Genomic DNA, 22,674 nt, shown 5'->3' with positions numbered 1-22,674 from the left:
GAACCGGGCAATTCTTCTCAATCGATCGGAAGTGAATTTTTTTAAAGTAAATTTCGATTATTCGGATGCACGCAATGTGCTTTGAAAACACCCGAAGAACCAGGAAGGCTATTATGGACAGCGCAACAATGGCTCAAGTATGGACAAGATGTATGATACACCAGATGGTGTTTGGGCACGAAATTTATTACACATTGCTGCACCATGTATATCGAAAAATAGACATCTACATAAATTAGAGAAAAAAAAAAGAAAAGAAACTGTACTACCATATCGAAAAATTTTCATTAATTTATTGTTAACAAATTTAAAACGTTACCTATGTATTTTTATTGAGCAACGCTTGCGATTATTTTCAATTTCAATTTCTTTCCCTTTTGTCGAACAACCAATGTGCTCTATTTTCTCTTGTTTTTAGACGACTGCAGATTTACGATGTAGGAGTCGTGTACACATAAATCGTTAATGCATTTTCGAACTTGTTGCATTCGTTAGTCTGGGATCGAATATTGGTTCACCTGCCACAGATAAGGGAAGAGTATTGTTAAATGCTATTGGAGGTTCGAGACAATAAATGAGAGGTACACCGCCCCAAGAGAAACGAACACAATTCATTCATAGTTCATTCTATGTGCGTTGTGCAAGTAACAGAAACACCTTTGTTAGCTAAGGCATTATTCTGTTTCTAGCGACACGAACAGCAGAATACGAAAAACGGGAGACGGCTGAGCATTGCACACGTAATACGAATACGTTGATCGTAATTAAAAAAGCTTGAAAGAAGACAAAGGAAAATTATTTCTAACTCACGGTGCACGCGTATGTAAAAGTGTAATGAATTAAATATATATTTAATTATAAATTAAATATCATATAGGTTGTGATTTAATTTTTAATTTAGACTGATCGATTAAATTCATCTTCAATGGCAGAAGTGAGTAAAATTTTCATTCAGACGAAAATTTGAATAATAAATAGAAAATTTAAAGAACTTTTTACCCGTTGCTCGACGGATAAAAATTAGAATACGAATTGTACAATGAAATATTTCTTAGCGAATAAATAAAAATCAATAATTAAAATATTGACTATTAATAGCCGTTTAATTATTGTAGAAATGATCGAAAAGGTAAGTATCTCTTTTGGTTCGAACTAAGATTCATTGCAGCGAAGGATGGAGATCAACTTTTGAAAAAAAAATTCCCAGGATGCCTAATTTTGTCTATTTTTGAGATCACACACCGTGTGACATTTTCTTACTTCCGTGAATCAAAATGAAGCCAAGAGGGAGGAGATTTGATGATGTTGACATAGTTAAAGAGAACGTAATGCAACGCAGCGTAAGAGGAGATTAACAGCCTCTTACTAGAAGGCTTCCTGCAATGTTTTCAGAAGTGGCAGCAACGTTGGTGAAAGTGCATAGTATCAGTGTGTGAAGGAGATTCTTAGTATTCAAATTATACGTAGGGAAAATTTTATTTTAAACGAAAATTATTTGTATTTTTTTGCATCGCCTCGGATATAGACAAAATTCTTATCTAGATAAAATTCTCGTGGCAAATAAAAGATGAACAATTTTTTACGCGTTACTCGTTGAAAGAAAATTAGAATTCGAAATATTTCACAATGAACAAATAAAAATATAATTGTCCGATCGAATAAGCATTGCGAATAAATCGTACGTTATTTGTATTAATCGTTTTTCATTCGAATAAAATTTTATCCATTTCTGTATACCTCTTTATATTTAATTGCAATTCTATTTTCTCGAAAATTACTCGTTTTAATTAAATTATATCAGGGAATCTCGATAGCATTCATTGGTTTCGAGAAATTTATTTCAAAGATGTATTTAATAGAGTACCCATTTCAAGTCTTTACAGCGTTAATAGAGCTTTATCGAATTTCACTGCTCGAATTGTTTTAACAGCTATACGCGACACCCTTGGAAACAGCGTCTTTGTTTGTCAAATACAAACAGTTTCCTCAAACTTTGAAAGCACTTTGGAATTTATCGAAGAAAGTGGTAATTCGATTCGTTAATTGTGAATGCGTGAGCAAATATTTAACGATATACGTATAATTATTGCGATACCAGATTCAGATCAACGCGAAATTATTAACATTTATTTATTATGGAGTGAATGCAATAAATAGAATACGCGACATTGCTAGTCATGAATAAATACAAAGATGAAATAGTCGATATAAGCGCTTGAGACGTTTCGATTCTACTTTTGGGTCCTCTTCAATAATTGATATAATCAATAGTACAATGAAACCTAGAAAACAGTTTACAATTTCCAGAACAAAGGGAGTCCAATGTATTGACAATTTTGAACAAAAAGAAGAAACGAGTGTGTTTGTACTTGCATGGAATGCAACTTAAAGATTAATTTAAATACATACGAGTAGAATTTTGTCATTTTTATAACAGCGAAGGTAAACATTGTAGACGAAGATCTAGATAAGAAGAAAAAAGAGCTTTCTTCCGAAGATTCTGATTGTACATTTATATGTTAATTGTTAGAATTTCTATTTTCCTTTATTGTGATTTGTTTCTTTCAATTTTACTACTAAGTTTAAAATTCCCTTGTGCATTTCGTTTTTATAGCATTATTTGTATTCAACGAAACCTCCATTATCCGGTAGCAATAAAATTTTGAAGTGTCGGTGCTGGTTTATAGGCTGCGCTGATGAACGCCTCGCCATCGATGCGTAATCCATGGAAGTTTCAATCAAACGAGAAGAGTAAAAATGGGAAGTCAAAGAGATCGTAAACGCGATATAAATAGATTTCCAATGCAATTTAGTGCGCTTCATTCAAACGAAGTTATTCATTCTCAACAAGTACGTTCGCTACCGATGACGATTCTTTGTTTACTTTGCGACACTTTAATTGAAAATATTTACCCTTTATTAATATTTTAACTTGCAATTCGTAATTATATTTAATTAAAGATGTACTTTCTCGCATCGATACGAAATAATAAGATTCATATAAATTTATCGTTTGAAAAATGTTTTTGTTCGCGATGCTGCGTTTTTTCCATTCCTGTTATTACGATATCGATACACTTCTACCAAAGGAACAACTATTCGAACTAATAGAAACGAAAATTTGTTAACGAAGACTTCTTACAAACGTTACGCATTTCGATTATAGTTCAAATATAACTTTCTTAAGTATGTAAAGTGAGAACAATCTGAGAAGACCAAATTAAAGTCATTACGGCTCTTTTGCTTGTAAAATTATTTTCTTTGCGTCGAAACACTTCAATTTGCGTAAAGATTTCTCTACTGTCTTATTTCCTACACTGTTCCTTCCCAGAAAAATGTTTCCATGGTTTTAATGTTTTTTTGTCTCTGAGTCGGACGCGATCTTGACGTATGATTCCCGAATAAGTATCACGAAATCCTCCTTAAGTACAACATTTCTGGAAATTACGACCCGGGGAAGTACCACACATATACTATGAGATTCTCCGAAAAGGAGAACGGAAACGTTTTCAGACGGAAAGAAATATAAAATTCTCTTTTACGCGTCACTTTTCTTTTCACGTTGTTTTGTATCATTCAAACTCATCATGGGCATACAGTCGATCGCAAGAGTCTGCGTACAACCGAAAAAATTGCAACTTTCTAAAAATCACGAGAATTTCGATCGATTGCCAGAGGTATTGAATTCTTTGTCGTTCGAAGTTAGAAATATTTGTGCAAGCAACGTTTTGTACCTATTTTCTAATGTTACAACAACTGTTAGTAACAACTTTCTGATTTCAGAACGTTGACCAAAATAAAGAGTCTACAGTTTCTCAAATTGTCCACTTGCAGAATTAATGTTTAAAAAAAAATTGTAAACGACGAAAAAGTTTGAATTACATCAACTTAAATTTAAGGAATGAAATAATTTCGTGTTCCTTTCATAAAAACTGAACAAACAAAATAATAATTTCCTGGCTGTAATTTTCTGAACTGTTTCCTGAAATTCAAGTACGTTCTGCGAAATCTTATAAACGAATTTACGATACGTGAATCGCATATTGGGAACAGGAGGAAATTCCGAGACTTCAAGTCCTAATTAGAATTTGGAGGTTTTCCTGGTCACGAACTAGCAAACTGTAGGTTATTGCTAAAATCCGTAAATGAAATTACATAAAAACTAGCGAAATGGTCACGTATGCACGATAAACTTTGTGTAATTAAATTTGTCCCAAACAACGGGTGTAGCAAAGTTTACAAAAAAAATTGATCCTGTCGTTGCAGTGAGATTTTATTCGATTTTCGATTATGAAAATCGCATAACAGCATATGGTCTTCGTTTATTTTATTTTTAAATTAAACGAATGTACGTAGATTCGTGCGACTGACTGTACACGACTGATGGATGAGTGTACGTATACGTTGGATTAATACAGTATTGTAATATCCTGCAATACAAAGTTTTTAGAACAAAACAGAACAGAGTACAAAGTGAATTTTGAAACTCGATCCGACTATAGTTCCTATCTACAAAATGTATAATCCTATCGAAAAATTACTTTCAATATTAAATACGTTTAAACTATTCGTACGAACCTAATCTCAAAACCAAGTAGAAATTGTACGAAATTTCGACGATAATTTAGGATTACATTTATCAAGGGTTTGACAGAAGATATTATGGTTTTGTTGCATGGTGTTCAACAACAAAACTGTTTAATTAGTTGATTGCTATTATACCGTTAATGGTAAGACGTGTGTATTCGATTAACTGCATCCGTGTTATCATTGCAACCCAGTACTAATAGAACAATCGAACGTTCAGGTATGCGGTAAACCCGGTTGAATCAACACAGATTGGTTCGCAACCTTTGTGATATAATTGAAAGCAACCCGATGTCTCAACAAGGTAAAGTGCAAACTTTGAACCTCGAAATCTGAACCCACCTAACATTACGATTTATTTTACAAATATAATTTTACGTATTACGCTACGAATAGGAAACTGCAAACGATTGATAATAATACTTTGCTGTTATCATTACTGACGAAAAGAATTTGTTTTACAATCAACCGAGCAATTATTTTCTCTAATTGTATCTACTCGACACGTATTTTTGATCGTTATTGTAGACGACATTGTGAATCGAAGATCGATAATTCGTCTGAAAACGTGGCGGGAAAACGATATTTGAAAAAATATCAATGAATTTAAAACTGCTTACGTTTGCCAGAATCTTCGCCAAATTGATCGTTAACACAGCTATTTCTCTTCTTGGTCGACCGATCACTTCGTATCGCGGAACATAACACGAAAGAATCGTAAAACACGGGAGAAAAGGGAGAATAATAGAATAGGCGAACTGTAGCCGCGGAAGTTCTCCACGTGACTGATGGAACTAGGTGTACCTCGCCGACAGCCAAGCCAAAGAGAAGACCAGCCAACGCGCAAGTCTCGTTCCCTCGAACGGGATAGGTAGATTCTATAGCCGAAAGCTGACAAAACTCTTTCTTCGTTCTGTTTGCGCTTTCTCGATCCGAATTTCTACGCAAAAAATAAACGAAGATAAATATCCATCGCATTCGCGACTCGCCAGCGAGCTTTAGTTTTTCACCTAAGGAATCTATAGGCAAATCAATCATTTATGATGCCCAGATAGGATGCATATTGCAACATTAATAATCGAAACACGCAAAAATGTTAATAACAATCGCGGAAATGAACAAACATTCACCGAAACTGTTCACCTTCGCAGATTTCGCGATACCTTGATGTTTATTTATCGTAATTGTTAACAACTGTCGTAGGACCATAGTTTGAACAATTGTTAACAATGTTCTAGTATAAATAATAGCTTAAAATATCATTTCGTTGAAATATTCTTTGTTCGCGAAGGAATTTTTCGTTGAGATCCAACTGACATTGTCAAGGCTACACGTATCGATTATCGATTCACAAGTGTTCAGCACGATGATTTTTCTATCTAGAAAAGCGATTAATTGAATTTCGGCTCTTTTAAGTAAAAAATGCAACGTCTACGCGTATTGTGTAAATTATAAGAATTAAACAAATGTTAAATTAACGTATCTAATAAACAATTGTAACTGTCTATGCTTTAAAACTTTCCGAAACACGTTTTACTTTGAATCTCGATCTAAATCAATTTCTATGAGTTACTTAATCATTTTTATTGCATAAATAAGATGCACGTTGTTCGATTAATACTAGAAACATGCGTAAATGTTAATAACAATCGTGGAAATGAACAAACATTCGCCGAAACTGTTCGCCTTCGCAGATATCACAGTATCTTGATGTTTATTTATCATAATTATTAACAACCGTCGTTGGACCATAGTTTAAACAATTATTAATAATGTCCTAGTATAAAGAATGGCTGAAAAGCCATCAATTTCTTGAAATATTCGATTAGATCGAACAATAACAATCGAAGTAACGGTAAATGACCTTGTGATGGATATATAAGGAGTCGACGGTTTTGTTAAATTTCATTCCATGGGGAGCCTCCGAGGTGGACGGACATCTCGATTTTAGGTACCTGGACCTCCGCGGACGGCCTTGGACACCGATTGCCCTCTTGGTAACCGGTACTGACCGCTGATAGGCGGTGGTCAGTACTGGCGACCATACTCTTAATCCTTTCTTTTTTTTTTTTTTCTGTTTCTTTTCTGTGTTTGATTTCTTTTATTTGTTCTCTGATTTTAATTTGTACTTGTTTTGCCATATTTATTCTTTTCTCACTGCTTCGTTTATTTTCTTTGTTACTACATGACTGTACTTAATCACTAACCAACTTCATTTCTATTTTCTATCACGCCTTGACTTTAGGTTTCACTTAGGTAGAAGAGGACTCCTCGTCGCATCCGCCATAGGATTCTTAGCTTAATTAGACTAAGTTAGTTTTAAGGCCACCATGTACGAACATCTGTGCTCTGCCGAGTAATTATCCAATCTGTAGCTTATTTTTGCTCGCTTGCTCGTTTCTCAATCCGGCCACCTCTGCTTGTTGCATAAGCAAGTGACTGGCCGTGTAGGTGGACCGAACGGTTGATCGCCGTCGCTTCTGGTGGGTTCGCTTTGAGAGAACATGCTGCGAACACAGGGGCAGGTGTTCGCACCGGTCCCTGTGGAAGCCCCTGTGCCACAAGACCCTCTCTTCGTCATCCTCCGTGAGTCAGGTCCACGCTCTGCGTGGCTCCTGACGCGGAGTTGGGAGAAACGGGGCACTCCACGGAGTGGACGGGCGTCGCGCATTTCCTTGAGAATCGGGCCCACTAAGGGGAAACGGGACCAACCTAGTAGGATCAACTACACGGTTCGCGTCGCGTATTCTCCAACTTTGCCTCATTTTTCCACAATGTAATTGCTCGGCAGAACTAAACCAGGAGATCGAAGGAACATTGATTCCTTCTATCTCTGCAGTTAGAATAAGTTAGTTTTAAGGGTGTGATCTGCCAAGCAATTATCCAATCTTTAGCTTAATTTTGCTCGCTTCCTCGTTCCTCGGTCCGGTCACCACTGCTTCTTGTACAAGTAAGTGGCCGGCCGTGTAAGTAGTCCGAACGGTCTATTGCCGTCTCTTCCGGTGTGTCCGCTTCCAGAGGGGGCATGTTGCGAGCACAGGAGCAGGCATTTTTGCCGGTCCCTGCGAAAGTCTCCAAAATAAGACCCTCTCGTCGTAAAGATGGAGAAACGGGGCACTCCTCTAGGGGAGTGGTAGGCGTCGTTCGTTTTCTCTGGAATCGGAACCACGGAGGGGAAACGGGATAGACCTAGTAGGACCAACTGCACGGTTCGTGTCGCGTCTTTCTCAATTTTGCCTAATTTTTCCATAATCTAATTGCTTGGCAGAACTAAACGAGGAGATCGAAGGAACATTGTTTCCTTCTATCTCTGGAGTTTAGTAATTTCGTTTGTACCGCGTATCGAGGGAGATCGATGGAACATTGATTCCATCTATCTCTCTCCGGGTCTCCACTCGCAGCAACCTCCACGTGGTGAGACCTGGTAATCGGTATTACTCGCGACGAACAATAATTCTTCGTCGCGGATAGTACCGAGCTAATTGGCTGCGAATTTAGAATATTCTCTATATGTATCCACCACAGAAATATATAAGTCGCTCAATTTGTAATATGACAATAATAAAGAAATGTTTACATAGAATATCCGCTGGGAATACTGAAAGAAAATACAAAGATGCAAACAAAATTATAATTGGATCATTCTTTCTTTCGAATAATTAACTTAGTAAACAAAAAGTAAAAAATAATCCCGACAGCGACCACACGCGGCGCTTTCTTATTCGCAACACTAATTTAGCCCATCATTTATTAAATTAAGAATAACAATTTTAACAATACGGTGCAATCTTCTTAAGCTGCGAGAGAATCGTATATTGGGCACCTACCTTGTGACCCTGAAAATGTCCCTGGTGGTAAATTTTACGCATTTAGATAGATCGCAACACTACTTTAAACCGCGATCATTATTCATTCGCTATAATACCTAAAACGCGATCAGTACATATTCGCAACACTAGTTCAAAACGCGATTACTACTCATTCGTTATAATACTTTAACACGCGATCAGTACTTATTCGCCACACTAACATCAAACGCGTTAAGTTCTCATTCGTAACACTAATTCAAGCCGTGATCAATTTTCATTCGCAACACTAATTCAAACCGCGATCAGTACTCATTCGCAGGATTAATATCAACTGCGATAAATATTTGTTCGCAATATTAATTCAAATCGCGATGCGTCACCAAGTTGCTGGCTCGAATAGCCAGCGTATATATATGCACATGTATAATATGCTGTTATGTGCATATGCCAGCTAAAAAACACACTAACTACTACATAACTACACGCAAGTACAGTGACAAAGTAGTAACAGGAATGGCTATCCATCCTCGAACGAACATTCGAAAATGGAGAGCCATTTGTTGCAGCCCTCTCTTGAGACAGTTTGTCGAGGCCTCTTCGGCATATCAGCCTCTTCGGCATACCAGCCACTTCTTTCTTCGGGCGGCACTGCCCGATCTGAAACTCCTAGGCCCAAGATTCAGTGCAGCACGCGTGCGACCGTGCAAACGATTCCAGGAATCGTTGGTCGTACAATGCACGCGTGACGAATCTCGAGCAGAACGTTCGTTTCGACGCCTAATGTCGCGACCGCGTCCGCGAAAGCTAAGGGAAAGAAATCCGAAGAATAGAACGCAACGCCAGAAGAAACGGCATCTTCCGTTTCGACCAGCTTCGCGAACGATTCTTCGAATTCTCCTACAGGTGCAGGTACGTCACGCGAAAACGCGCCTACCCGAAATCAGAATGTGACGACCTGCCCTGGCCAATACCTACTTATATTTAACACACATACCAGACATCAGTTACCTACCTACCTAATCCTATATTTAAAACATGGCAAAACATTCTCTCAAACACAATCACTCCACGATTCTCAAGTATACCACCCGGGTGCAATAAGCCTAACCTAGGGAGGCGTCCCCGGGACCCCTCCAACACCCGAGCTTATCAAATATCATTCACGCTCTAAGGTACGTACCAATTTCCTGAAATCGGTTGACAAAGGCTAGCGATCATTGCGTATATAGTACGTATCGCGTACGAAAACGTAGCATTTTAATGAATCATAGTTACCGACTCGTGTCGTGTATTCGTTCATTTTGTAAAATGTATAACATTATCATTGTATATTGAAAAAAATATATATTTAGGTAAGAAGGTAAACAATTGTAATATAAATACAATAAATGGACATTTGATAAATTGACCATTGCGAATAATACGTCATTATAGAATATCATTTAATGTAACACTTTGATATATTTTCAAACCGACGCAATTCCACAGCCTAACCACACACACACATGTGGAAATTACGTCGTGCACGATACGCTAGCCAATGTCAACCGTTAACACAGATTATTATTATAAATCTTACAAACTAAGTCATCGTGCCCATTGCTTTCGCTCGGTCAAGTAACTCCTGGGCACTTGAACGAGTTCAGGCAATGGACACGGAAAAGTTATACTGAAAATCCTCAACTAGAAAAAGTTATTAGTAACTGTAGCGTACAACGAGATAGTATTCCTTCATTCGTTCTCATATTATTTTCCATTCAAATAACTTATTCTTTTATATGTAAAAATCAAAGAAATTTGGAAAATTCTATTCAGAAAGCAAATTACTATAACGAAAATTACGTTATATAGAAGAAAAAACTAATTAATTAATAGTAATTATTTTGCAAAGAATGTAGTATAAAAATTTACTTTATAAATCATGAAATTGAATTGATTAAATTATTTATTAAAGCATTGAATTTCCCTTGAGCGATTTCGTCGTCAAAGACAATTTTTTAAAATATGTAAATTGCGTGTAGAAAACATGTAACTTTGACCCAGAAATCTACTCGTCGCGAAATGTCTTCTTGTACATAAAATTCGACATCGTATTTCGTATCGGATAAACTATAATATAGAAATTTTCAAATACTCAAAAATATCATCATTGATATTTATGATAATGTCGGAGGGTATCCAACTTCTCCACTAATGAGACAAAAGTCAAAATATTTTTGCATTTAATTTATATCATAAATATTCATTTTTCGTATTCGCGATGTACAAGAAGACCCCTAACCTGAACTAAGAAATATACGGTGAAACGTTACTGCTCACGAGTATATTGTAAATATACCCGCGGTCACTGTACTTGCCAAGGATAAAAAACATAAATACCACCGGTCTCCCGTGTCGATTCGGACCTTTCGTCCTACGACATGTTTGGGGACCGGAGGAATACAAATGGCATGCGACTCACCGATCGCAGAACACGAACCAGTAAATACCCCTAGGGATTAACTCCAATGATGATGATTTACCAAGTCGTCGTGGGTGTCCCGGCCAAATCTCATCGGGGAAGTTGTGGAATCCATGGACGCAATCCCAAAATGCGGCAAATCTGTAAAAACTATCACAAAACGTTACAATCGGTACTCAAAGTTACAAAATGGTTTTAATTTTAACAGAGAAGCATTACACGACATAGCGAACATTGAAACTACAAAAGCTCAGATGCATGCATATACGAACACAGGTGATATATACTTACATTATTCGCTCGCGGAGCATCGCCCGGTACTCCTCTTCGATGATGCACTGACTCTAATACCGGTGACGAATAATTTTGAAAATTGTAAAAAAAAAAATGGAGAAATAAACGAATATATATATTAACGCGACCGTACATCGTAGTCGACGAACAATACTGATTCTATACTCGCGATTTAAAAAGTAAAAAGAGCCACGACGCTCTAGAAAAAATTTACATTGCACGAGAAACACTGAATCTAGATCGCGTATGCCTAAAATCTCATCGAAACTCTACTCGGAGCAAGTGTGCTCCGAAAAACAATAACAACTTTCTACGCAGTAAAATTTGACTCTATTGACCGCATTACGCGCGGCCATCAAAGTTTCTGAAAGAAAGGGCGATTTATAGGGGGCAGGGTGGGGGAGGGTAGCATTCTAATCGAATATTTTTAAAGAAAATATTGATTTTTTATTTCTAAAGTAAAGTTTTTGTAAAGCAAATACTTCCTTTTTATTTATAACACGAAATATTTGTCAAAGAAGTACTGTTTTCCTTAGGTTTTTTCATTTTGTGATAAGAAATGTTAATACCAATTAATGGTTGAATTGTAATGTGTTATTACAAATGGAGTTTTATAGTTAGGGTTGTAAACATTTTTGTACTTGACGAAATCGTGAGTATAAATATATTATAAATATATTTGAAAACTCATGGCAAAATTCAAAGTTTCTTACTTACTTTGAGTACCACGTTAATATATGGCTGCACAGTTGCTACGTGTAGTCAAACTCGTATCTGAAACATGTACGCGAACATAATTAAAACGACTTTTAAAAGATAAATTTATGAACAATCATAATCATTTGGTATTAACGATACTAGAACATACTAACCCGCGATCGATATACAATAATATAAGAGTCACTCCAATATTCCATCGACAGTTTACAATACCGCTGTGAGGTTAAAGTTGAATTTTAAATTGTTTTACATATCAATGCCAAAATAGTTTAAATTAATCTTTCTTTACTTGCTCTGCGCATTAGCCTTACAGCAAACAATAATTGAATCGAAGATAATACAAGACAATAATTATACACGTATTACCTGTTAAATTTACTTCTTTGAAGATTTTTCCAATAGTCCGCGAATTCCGTTCGAACTGATCTTGAAGCGCCATGGTAAGAGTGATGTGACGACATCTCGCGGCACATGGAGTCAAGTACTCCAGTGGGGGTAGTCCTACCAATCACTGAAATTTATATTTCCGAAAAAGAAAATAAAGGTTATTAAAATCGTATTTCAATCTACATGCGAGACACACTCAATCGTCAAGTGACACTTAAGTAGAAAGTTAGTAGAAAGAAAACACAAAGATACCGAGACAATGTCATTCTATTTTATCATTATACCACTTTAAGGTTAAACTTTCACTTGAAATTATTCGATACATAGACAACAACACAGTTTACATTAATCTATCTTTATTTAATTTTCACACTGACAGATAATAAAATCACTTATGCATACGACGAGTAACAATTGAATCGAAAACACTACAAATAGAAGAGTCACATTCGTATCACTTGTTAATCTTAACACTTCAATGATTTTTCTAATATTTCACGAATTCTATTCGAACTGATCATGAAGTATCATACCACTGGCGACACGACACTAGCGCCACTGTTTCATTCGTAAACCGTTAACCGAAGCAATATATTTTAAACACGTTTATTAAAGTAAAAAAGGTCGTATTATAATTAAACAACATCGAACTCGAAATATTTTGCGCAAAATTGTAGTTTAAACGGAATGTACAGATCGATACGTATCGATTAATAGTTGATAAAGAGTGTAAAAGAAGCGCAAAACCGTGAATTTTATTCGCGATGCCGATTGAATTTCGCGAATTTCTAACGGAAAATAATACATTTTAAACATGCCTACTGAAGCAAATAAAGTTGTATTATAGTTAAACAATATATGATTTCGAAGTATCTTATACAAAATTGTACTTTAGTCCAAAGATGCAGATCGTTACGTATCGATTAATACTAGATAAAGTATGTAAAAGAAGCGCTATGACGTGAATTTTGTTCGCGACGCGGATTGAATTTATGATCAAAAGTATGTTAATATTGGATAATACGCGGATAGAAAGTCAAAGGGAATTGTAATACCGATAAGAAGCTATCAGATATCAATACTTAAAGGACACATACCTCGATGGTCGCAGATTTTTTGAATGTAGAATATCTCGAATCTTTCGACGCGTCTTATCGTTTTGACATCTCCCGGGCAAATGGACGAGTCCTTGCATCGTTTGGCGCCAAATAGCCGAGTGGGGGAGGGTGCTCTACCAACTGCAGAAATTTATATTTCAAACATCATAGTATAATCAGCTATTACTTCGATTATCGATCAAAATTAATTTCTATTTATGAGATATATATTATTAATTTAACATTTGTTTACTTCTTGTAATTTATATAGTATGCGTAAAAGTTAAATTTTTTATTTAGAAAAGACAAAACTCATATATTACTTTTCTAAATAGAAAAATTATCGCGCAGAACAATTGTGAATCGATAATCGATATGAGTTACTTCGACAATCTCTATTTGACATCACCGATAAATTCCTTCGCAAAGAAAGACTATTTCACCAAAATAATAGTCTAAGCCATTATTTATGCTAGGATATTGTGTATAATTATTTAAACAACTCTCCAATGACGAATATAACCCAATCTGTAGTCGTCGACCACTTCAATGAATTTTTATTCCAAATAACCATTCTTATTAGCGTTTATGACCCAAATGTTGTTCTGATAATACGCATTTATTTATGTAACAATCTTTCTTTGCGAAGTAATTTATCGGTAAAGTCGAATAGAGATTGTCGAAGTAACTCATATCGATTATCGATTCACAATTGTTCTCCGCGATGATTTTTCTATTTAGAAAAGTAATGTATGAGTTTTGTCTCTTCTAAATAAAAAATTTAATTTTTACGCATACTATATAAATTACAAGAAGTAAACAAATGTTAAATTAATAATATATATCTCATAAGTAGAAATTAATTTTGATCGATAATCGAAGTAATAGGTGATTATACTGCGATTTTTAAAATATAAATTTCTGCAGTTGGTAGAGCACCCTCCCCCACTCGGCTATTTGGCGCCAAATGATGCAAGGACTCGTCCATTTGCCCGGGAGATGTCAAAAGGATAAGACGCGTCGAAAAATTCGAGATATTCTACATTCAAAAAATCTGCGACCATCGAGGTATGTGTCCTTTAAATATTGATATCTGATAGCTTCTTATCGGTATTACAATTCTCTTTAGCTTTTTATCCGCGTATTATCCAATATTAACATATTTTTGATCATAAATTCAATCCGCGTCGCGAACAAAATTCTCATCATGGCGCTTCTTTTACATACTTTATCTAATATAAATCGATACGTATCGATTTGCATCTTTGGACTAAAGTACAATTTTGCATAAAATACTTGAAAACCATACATTGTTTAACTATAATACAACCTTATTTACTTCAATAGCCATGTTTAAAATGTATTATTTTCCGTTAGAAATTCGCGAAATTGAATCGGCGTTGCGAATAAAATTCATGGTTTAGAGCTTCTTTTACACTCTTTATCAACTATTAATCTATACGTATCGAGCTGTACATTCCGTTTAAACTACAATTTTGCGCAAAATACTTCGACTTCGTACGTTGTTTAATCATAATCCGACCTTCTTTACTTTAATAAACGTGTTTAAAATATATTGCTTCGGTTAGCGGTTTACGAACGAAACAGTGGCGCTAGTGTCGCACCACTTGTCTACGTGACGTCGCGTGGCGCGAGGGTCGGCCATTTGCCCCGGGGAAGTCAAAAGGATAACAACTACCGAACGACACGAGTGGTTTGAGAAGTCTGCGACACTCGAGGTGCGTATCTTTTACCTATCGATATCCAATAGTTCTTAATCGGTATTATTACTGTCGTTTGTTATGTATTCGTGCATTATCCAATGTTAATATACTTTTGATTATAAATTCAATCTGCGTCGCGAACAAAATTCGCGACTCGTAGCTTTTTTTATACATTTTATTTAGTACTAATCGATAACTATCGATCTGTATTTTCGGTTTAAATTACAATTTTGCGCAAGATACTTTGAGTTCTTATATTGTTTAATTATAATACGGTCTTATTCACTTTAATAAATGTGTCTCAAATTTATTGCTTAGACATTCCTGATTTAAATTGAGGTCGCTAGCGTCGCGACGTCGGCGCCATGACACTTTAGGATCAGTTCTAACGGAAATGGCGGACTATTGGAAAAATCTTCGAAGTGGTACGATCAACAGGTGATACGTATGTGAACATTCTATTTCTATTTACATTGATTTAATTGTTGTTTGCTATATGTATCCGTGAATTAAATGTCGTTCAGTGCGAGGAGCAAATAAGAAAAGATTAATTTAAACTATTTTGACGTTGATATGTATAATAATTTAAAATTAAATTTTAACCTTTTGGCCCTATCGTAAGACGTGGATGAAATATTGGAGTGACTCATATATTATTGCATTTCGCTCGCGATTTAGTATATTTTAGTATTGTTTATGCGCAATAAAAATGATTATTCTTAAATTTACCTTTATGAAATCATTGTAATTGCGTTAGCATACGAGTTCTAGATACGAGTTTGATTACATATAGCAAATACGCGGTCGTATATTAATGTGTTATTTGAACTTGAGTAAATGAAGAACTTTGAATTTTGCAATGAGTTTCTAAATATTAATAAAAATCGGGATATACTCACAATTCGTCAAGAATGAAAATGTTTACAATTCTAATGATGAAAGTCCATTTGTAATAATATTTCTTAATTGAACATTACTTGAACTTTAATTGAATTTAAATATTGAGAAAGAGCAGTATTTCCATAACAAATACTCGATCTAAATGTCCCCCGCCCCTTTTATTAACCACTTTTTCTTTCAGAAACTTTGATGGCCGCGCGCAATGCGGCCAATAGAGTCAAATTTTACTGCGTAGAAAGTTGTTATTGTTTTTCGGAGCACAGCTGCTCCGAGTAGAGTTTCGATGAGATTTTAGGCATACGCGATCTAGATTCAGTGTTTCTCGTGCAATGTAAATTTTTTCTAGAGCGTCGTGGCTCTTTTTACTTTTTAAATCGCATATCTAGATTCAGTGTTTCTCGTGCAATGTAAATTTTTTCTAGAGCGTCGTGGCTCTTTTTACTTTTTAAATCGCATATCTAGATTCAGTGTTTCTCGTGCAATGTAAATTTTTTCTAGAGCGTCGTGGCTCTTTTTACTTTTTAAATCGCATATCTAGATTCAGTGTTTCTCGTGCAATGTAAATTTTTTCTAGAGCGTCGTGGCTCTTTTTACTTTTTAAATCGCGAGTATAGAATCAGTATTGTTCGTCGACTACGATGTACGGTCGCGTTAATATCTATTCGTTTATTTTTCCATTTTTTTTTTTTAGAATTTTCAAAATTATTCGTGACCGGTATTAGAGTCAGTGCATCACCGAAGAGGAGTACCGGGCGATGCTCCGCGAGAGCATAATGTAAGTATATATCATCTCTGTTCGTATATGCATGCATCTGAGCTTTTGTAGTTTCAATGTTCGCTATGTCGTGTAATGCTTCTCTGTTAAAATTAAAACCATTTCGTAACTTTGAGTACCGATTGTAACGTTTTGTGATAGTTTTTACAGATTTGCCGCATTTTGGGATTGCGTCCATGGATTCGACAACTTCCCCGACGAGATTTGGCCGGGACATCCACGACGACTTGGTAAATCATCATCATTGGAGTTCATCCCTAGGGGTATTTCCTGGTTCGTGTTCTGCGATCGGTGAGTCGCATGCCATTCGTATTCCTCCGGTCCCCAAACATGTCGTAGGACGAAAGGTCCGAATCGACACGGGAGACCGGTTGTATTTATGTTTCTTATCCTTGGCAAGTACAGTGACCGCGGGTATATTTACAATATACTCGTGAGCAGTAACGTTTCACCGTATATTTCTTAGTTCAGGTTAGGGGTCTTCTTGTACATCGCGAATACGAAAAATGAATATTTATAATATAAAGTAAATGCAAAAATATTTTGACTTTTGTCTCATTAGTGGAGAAGTCGGATTCCCTCCGACATTATCATAAATATCAATGATGATATTCTTGAGTATTTGAAAATTTCTGTATTATAGTTTATCTTATACGAAATACGATGTCGAATTTTATGTACAAGAAGACATTTCGCGACGAGTAGATTTCTGAGTCAAAGTTACATGTTTTCTACACGCAATTTACATATTTTAAAAAGTTGTCTTTGACGACGAAATCGCTCAAGGGAAATTCAATGCTTTAATAAATAATTTAATCAATTCAATTTCATGATTTATAAAGTAAATTTTTATACTACATTCTTTGCAAAATAATTACTATTAATTAATTAGTTTTTTCTTCTATATAACGCAATTTTCGTTAAAGTAATTTGCTTTTTGAATACAATTTTCCAAGTTTCTTTGATTTTTACATATAAAAGAATAAGTTATTTGAATGGAAAATAATATGAGAACGAATGAAAGAATACTATCTCGTTGTACGCTACAGTTACTAATAACTTTTTCTAGTTGAGGATTTTCAGTATAACTTTTCCGTGTCCATTGCCTGAACTCGTTCAAGTGCCCAGGAGTTACTTGACCGAGCGAAAGCAATGGGCACGATGACTTAGTTTGTAAGATTTATAATAATAATCTGTGTTAGCGGTTGACATTGGCTAGCGTATCGTGCACGACGTAATTTCCACATGTGTGTGTGTGGTTAGGCTGTGGAATTGCGTCGGTTTGAAAATATATCAAAGTGTTACATTAAATGATATTCTATAATGACGTATTATTCGCAATGGTCAATTTATCAAATGTCCATTTATTGTATTTATATTACAATTGTTTACCTTCTTACCTAAATATATATTTTTTTCAATATACAACGATAATGTTATACATTTTACAAAATGAACGAATACACGACACGAGTCGGTAACTATTATTCATTAAAATGCTACGTTTTCGTACGCGATACGTACTATATACGCAATGATCGCTAGCCTTTGTCAACCGATTTCAGGAAATTGGTACGTACCTTAGAGCGTGAATGATATTTGATAAGCTCGGGTGTTGGAGGGGTCCCGGGGACGCCTCCCTAGGTTAGGCTTATTGCACCCGGGTGGTATACTTGAGAATCGTGGAGTGATTGTGTTTGAGAGAATGTTTTGCCACGTTTTAAATATAGGATTAGGTAGGTAGGTAACTGATGTCTGGTATGTGTGTTAAATATAAGTAGGTATTGGCCAGGGCAGGTCGTCACATTCTGATTTCGGGTAGGCGCGTTTTCGCGTGACGTACCTGCACCTGTAGGAGAATTCGAAGAATCGTTCGCGAAGCTGGTCGAAACGGAAGATGCCGTTTCTTCTGGCGTTGCGTTCTGTTCTTCGGATTTCTTTCCCTTAGCTTTCGCGGACGCGGTCGCGACATTAGGCGTCGAAACGAACGTTCTGCTCGAGATTCGTCACGCGTGCATTGTACGACCAACGATTCCTGGAATCGTTTGCACGGTCGCACGCGTGCTGCACTGAATCTTGGGCCTAGGAGTTTCAGATCGGGCAGTGCCGCCCGAAGAAAGAAGTGGCTGGTATGCCGAAGAGGCTGATATGCCGAAGAGGCCTCGACAAACTGTCTCAAGAGAGGGCTGCAACAAATGACTCTCCATTTTCGAATGTTCGTTCGAGGATGGATAGTCATTCCTGTTATTACTTTGTCACTGTACTTGCGTGTAGTTATGTAGTAGTTAGTGTGTTTTTCAGCTGGAATATGCACATAACAGCATATTATACATGTGCATACATATACGCTGGCCCTTCGAGCCAGTAACCTGGTGACGCATCGCGATTTGAATTAGTTTTGCGAACAAATATTTATCGCAGTTGATATTAATCCTGCGAATGAATACTGATCGCGGTTTGAATTAGGGTTGCGAATGAAAATTGATCGCGATTTGAATCAGTGTTGCGAATGAGAACTGAACGCGTTTGATATTAGTGTTGCGAACAAGTACTGATCGCAGTTGATATTGATCCTGCGAATTGAGTACTGATCGCGGTTGAAATTAGTGTCGCGATTGAGAACTGATCGCGATTGAAATTAGTGTCGCGAATGAAAATTGATCACGGTTTGAATTAGTATTGCGAATGAGAACTGAACGCGTTTGATATTAGTGTGGCGAATGAGAACTAATCGCGATTGAAATTAGTGTTGCGAACAAGTACTGATCGCAGTTGAGATTAATCCTGCGAATGAGTACTGATCGCGGTTGAAATTAGTGTCACGAATGAGTACTGATCGCGGTTGAACTTAGTGTCGCGAATGAAAATTGATCGTGGTTGAAATTAGCGTTGCGAATTATGAATATTAATTGCGTCCGAAGAACGAAGCACCTCTACATGGGTGCTCTTGGAAATTTTTGCATACAATCCCTATAAATTAGTGTTGCGAATGATACAGTCCCTTCCGCGATTTTTATTGACAATTTTTTCATTTCACAATTAATAAATTAACTTTGCGAATATGGAAGCAGTTTATGCGACTGCTCTCGGGAGTATTTTTTCATTTTCTATTCAGTAAATCAGTGTTGCGAATAAGGAAGCAGTCTGTGCGGCTGCTCTCGGGAGTATTTTTTCATTTTCTATTTAATGAATTAGTGTTGCGAATAAGAAAGCAGTCTGTTTAGCTGCTCTCGGGAATATTTTTTCATTTTCTATTTAATAAATTAGTGTTGCGACAGAATGACCCGATCACGGTTTTGTTTCCATTTCTGAGGAAGTATGATGATTTTCATGAATGATCACTCACAGATGATTTTTGTTTCAGGTTCTTCGTGGATGCCTCGAACCTGACGTTATTGTCAGTCGATTACACATTTTGTTGTAATTGTCATATTCCCAATCGAGTGTTTGTTACTGGAAATACAGCTAATAAGTTACTGGCGGATTACATAATTTTTTGAATCATATATATGTATCTTTGTAATATTTTTAACGTATTTAAAGAATACTATTTTATCGCTGAAATAATTGTAATGATAAATTCAATCAATTATTATAACTTTTAGAGTAGGGACTCTTCGTTATTATGGTTGTTACGGTATATAGTATCTCTTTTAACCGTAGTTGTCTTGCAAAAAATTTGGTATAACAAAGTAGTGTATATTTTTATGAATATTTGAAATTTTTTTCATCGATCAAAGTTTGTTCGCGATCGTTGTATAATTTAATGAAAAATAAGAAACTTGTACTGAAAAAGTATACTAATTGCAATTCGATATTTTATATTGATAGTAAATTTTCAAGCAGAATCGATTCTACCGTCTACTCGTTCTTATTCTTTTCTGAATGAAAATAATGTAGATTTCAATACGGTAAAATATGATTACTCCAATATCAATGACTTTAAGAATCTTTTCGCGTAACGTTGGTATATCGTAGCTAAGTAATATTTAAAATAAAGTATACTTTTCAATTTTCCAAATTCTATTTGTTGCATGTGAAAAAGTAAAATAAAATAATTAAATCGATGAGAGAAAAGTATGTAAATTGTAAGTAATACAAATTTTTTTAACGAATCGGTAAAGTTTTCAAATATTGTCTACTGATCACGAAGTACTTTCTCATCTATTCTTCTTTTATTTTCGCACTGAGACAAACTTCATTCGCATAATATATTAATCTTTGATGTTTCACGAATTTTTGTCTAAGAATATTACAATTTCATTATTTCGATTTCAGTTTCACTATTATTCATGAAAAATATCTAATCAGTCGATGCATAATTATTTATTATGTTTACTAACAAATTTTCTTTACAGCTGTAAAATTTGTGTTTGTATGTCTACTAATCCATTAAACAAGTATTTGTTGCAGAGATCTAGGACAAAAGTGGTGAAAGTATCTACGAATGGATCTCGCATTTCAGCATTTATGGAAAGTCATGCCTTGTGCCATTGATTTTAATATTTTTCAATTTATGTTTCAGGAAAACCTTTGTGGTATCAATGACCAGCGCAACATGGAAACATGTACAATGTTTCTCTATATTTTTGTAGATATGTGTATAGGTAGAATGCAAATGAAATAATTTAAAAGTTTTATGTAGTGGCCACTTAGGCAGGTAATTCCCTTTATAGGAACACTGCAGTGTTTAACTAGATACATTAAGCTTTACGTAAGAAGGTTATTACTATTAAGTACAAGTACTTGTCTAGGTAGGAATAATTGATATTAATTTTTAAGTATGTCTCATTTCACATTTCTCTTTAATTCTTGTAAAATGGTGTTCCATTCTGCATCGTTCTTGTGTCATGGTTAACCATTATCGAGTAGATTCGTCTCCAAACTTTCTTCGTTGTTGTTTCTTTGATTATCGATCCAACATAGTGTAAAAAGTGGTTAGGTAGGGTGGGTTTCTAGCCGCAGCAACCTCCAAGAGGTGAAACCTGGGCAATCTATATTATTCAGTATGTAAGTAACAATCGTATTATTAACGTAATCCAATTGTTAATTGCATAGTAAATAATATGAGCGAATGGCTGCGATCTTACTTTATTGTAAGATGAATTGGAATGTAGGGTCTTCGATTTATCAATCTACGAAGTTATTTATCTGACGTAACAAACAAAGAAAACTTTCCTTTTTGTGTATATGTTCCTAGCAAAGTTTCGTATGGATTTTCAGAATCCCCGCCAAATATAAGTTGATTCCAATTTCAATCATACATATTTGAATGAAGTGTCGGTATACATAGTTTCAATTCTTAACGCTCTTAGGGTTTCTGCTTTGTACTTTTCTGAATCGATAAAAATGGATGTGACACTAAAATGATAAGTGAACGCCAGCAGATACCTCTAGTATCTAATTCATATCTACCAAACATCTTTGAATACAGATTACGTTACGAACCTCTGATACCATTCGAGGTCGGTATTTCAGATTGCGTTACTCGTCTTGCGTAAGATAAATCGTGTATTCCATGCATACCTCGTTTGTATCCTGTGTTACTTTTGACGTTATCGACATTCACTGGAATCAAATTTCAGACATATTAGGTGTAAGAATCACAACTAAATGTGATGATAATTAATTATTTTACAATATTCAGAAATCAAGCGAGATATAGCATAGACGATGAGAAATAGAAATTGGATAATGTCCTGATAGGAAGCAGAAGAGAGTAATAATACCGATCAGGAGTTATTAGATATCAATAGGTAAAAGATTCCTCGAGTCTCTCGAATTTTTCGGTAGGTGTAATCATTTTGATTTCCCCGGGAGCAATAGCTGGGTAATAGCAATTCTAATGTATTGTTATTCGTAATTCGTAATTCGTTTTTTCGTTACTTGTCTTTCGCCATTCCTAATTCGTTATTCATTA

The 22,674-nt window shown here is 35.5% G+C and overlaps 1 protein-coding gene across 2 annotated transcripts in view; it reads right to left on the bottom strand.

Annotated features, from left to right (window-relative positions):
• Positions 1-10,928, bottom strand: part of LOC143153237 (uncharacterized) — a 52,161-nt gene extending 41,233 nt beyond the window's left edge. Inside the window, exon 1 of one of the 2 annotated variants that reach the window (XM_076324214.1) lies at positions 10,858-10,928. The gene's annotated coding sequence lies outside the window, so the exon portion shown is untranslated. Of the gene's footprint in view, positions 1-5,207; positions 5,351-10,857 lie in introns of those variants that run through there. The other variant, XM_076324216.1, reaches the window with a different exon arrangement.
• Between the last annotated feature and the right edge of the window lie 11,746 nt (positions 10,929-22,674).

The sequence above is a fragment of the Ptiloglossa arizonensis genome, chromosome 12 (assembly GCF_051014685.1).
Source record: "Ptiloglossa arizonensis isolate GNS036 chromosome 12, iyPtiAriz1_principal, whole genome shotgun sequence".
NCBI classification, from domain to species: Eukaryota; Metazoa; Arthropoda; class Insecta; order Hymenoptera; family Colletidae; genus Ptiloglossa; species Ptiloglossa arizonensis.
Note: the sequence above shows the minus strand (reverse complement) of the source record. Positions and strands in the feature narration are given on the sequence as shown.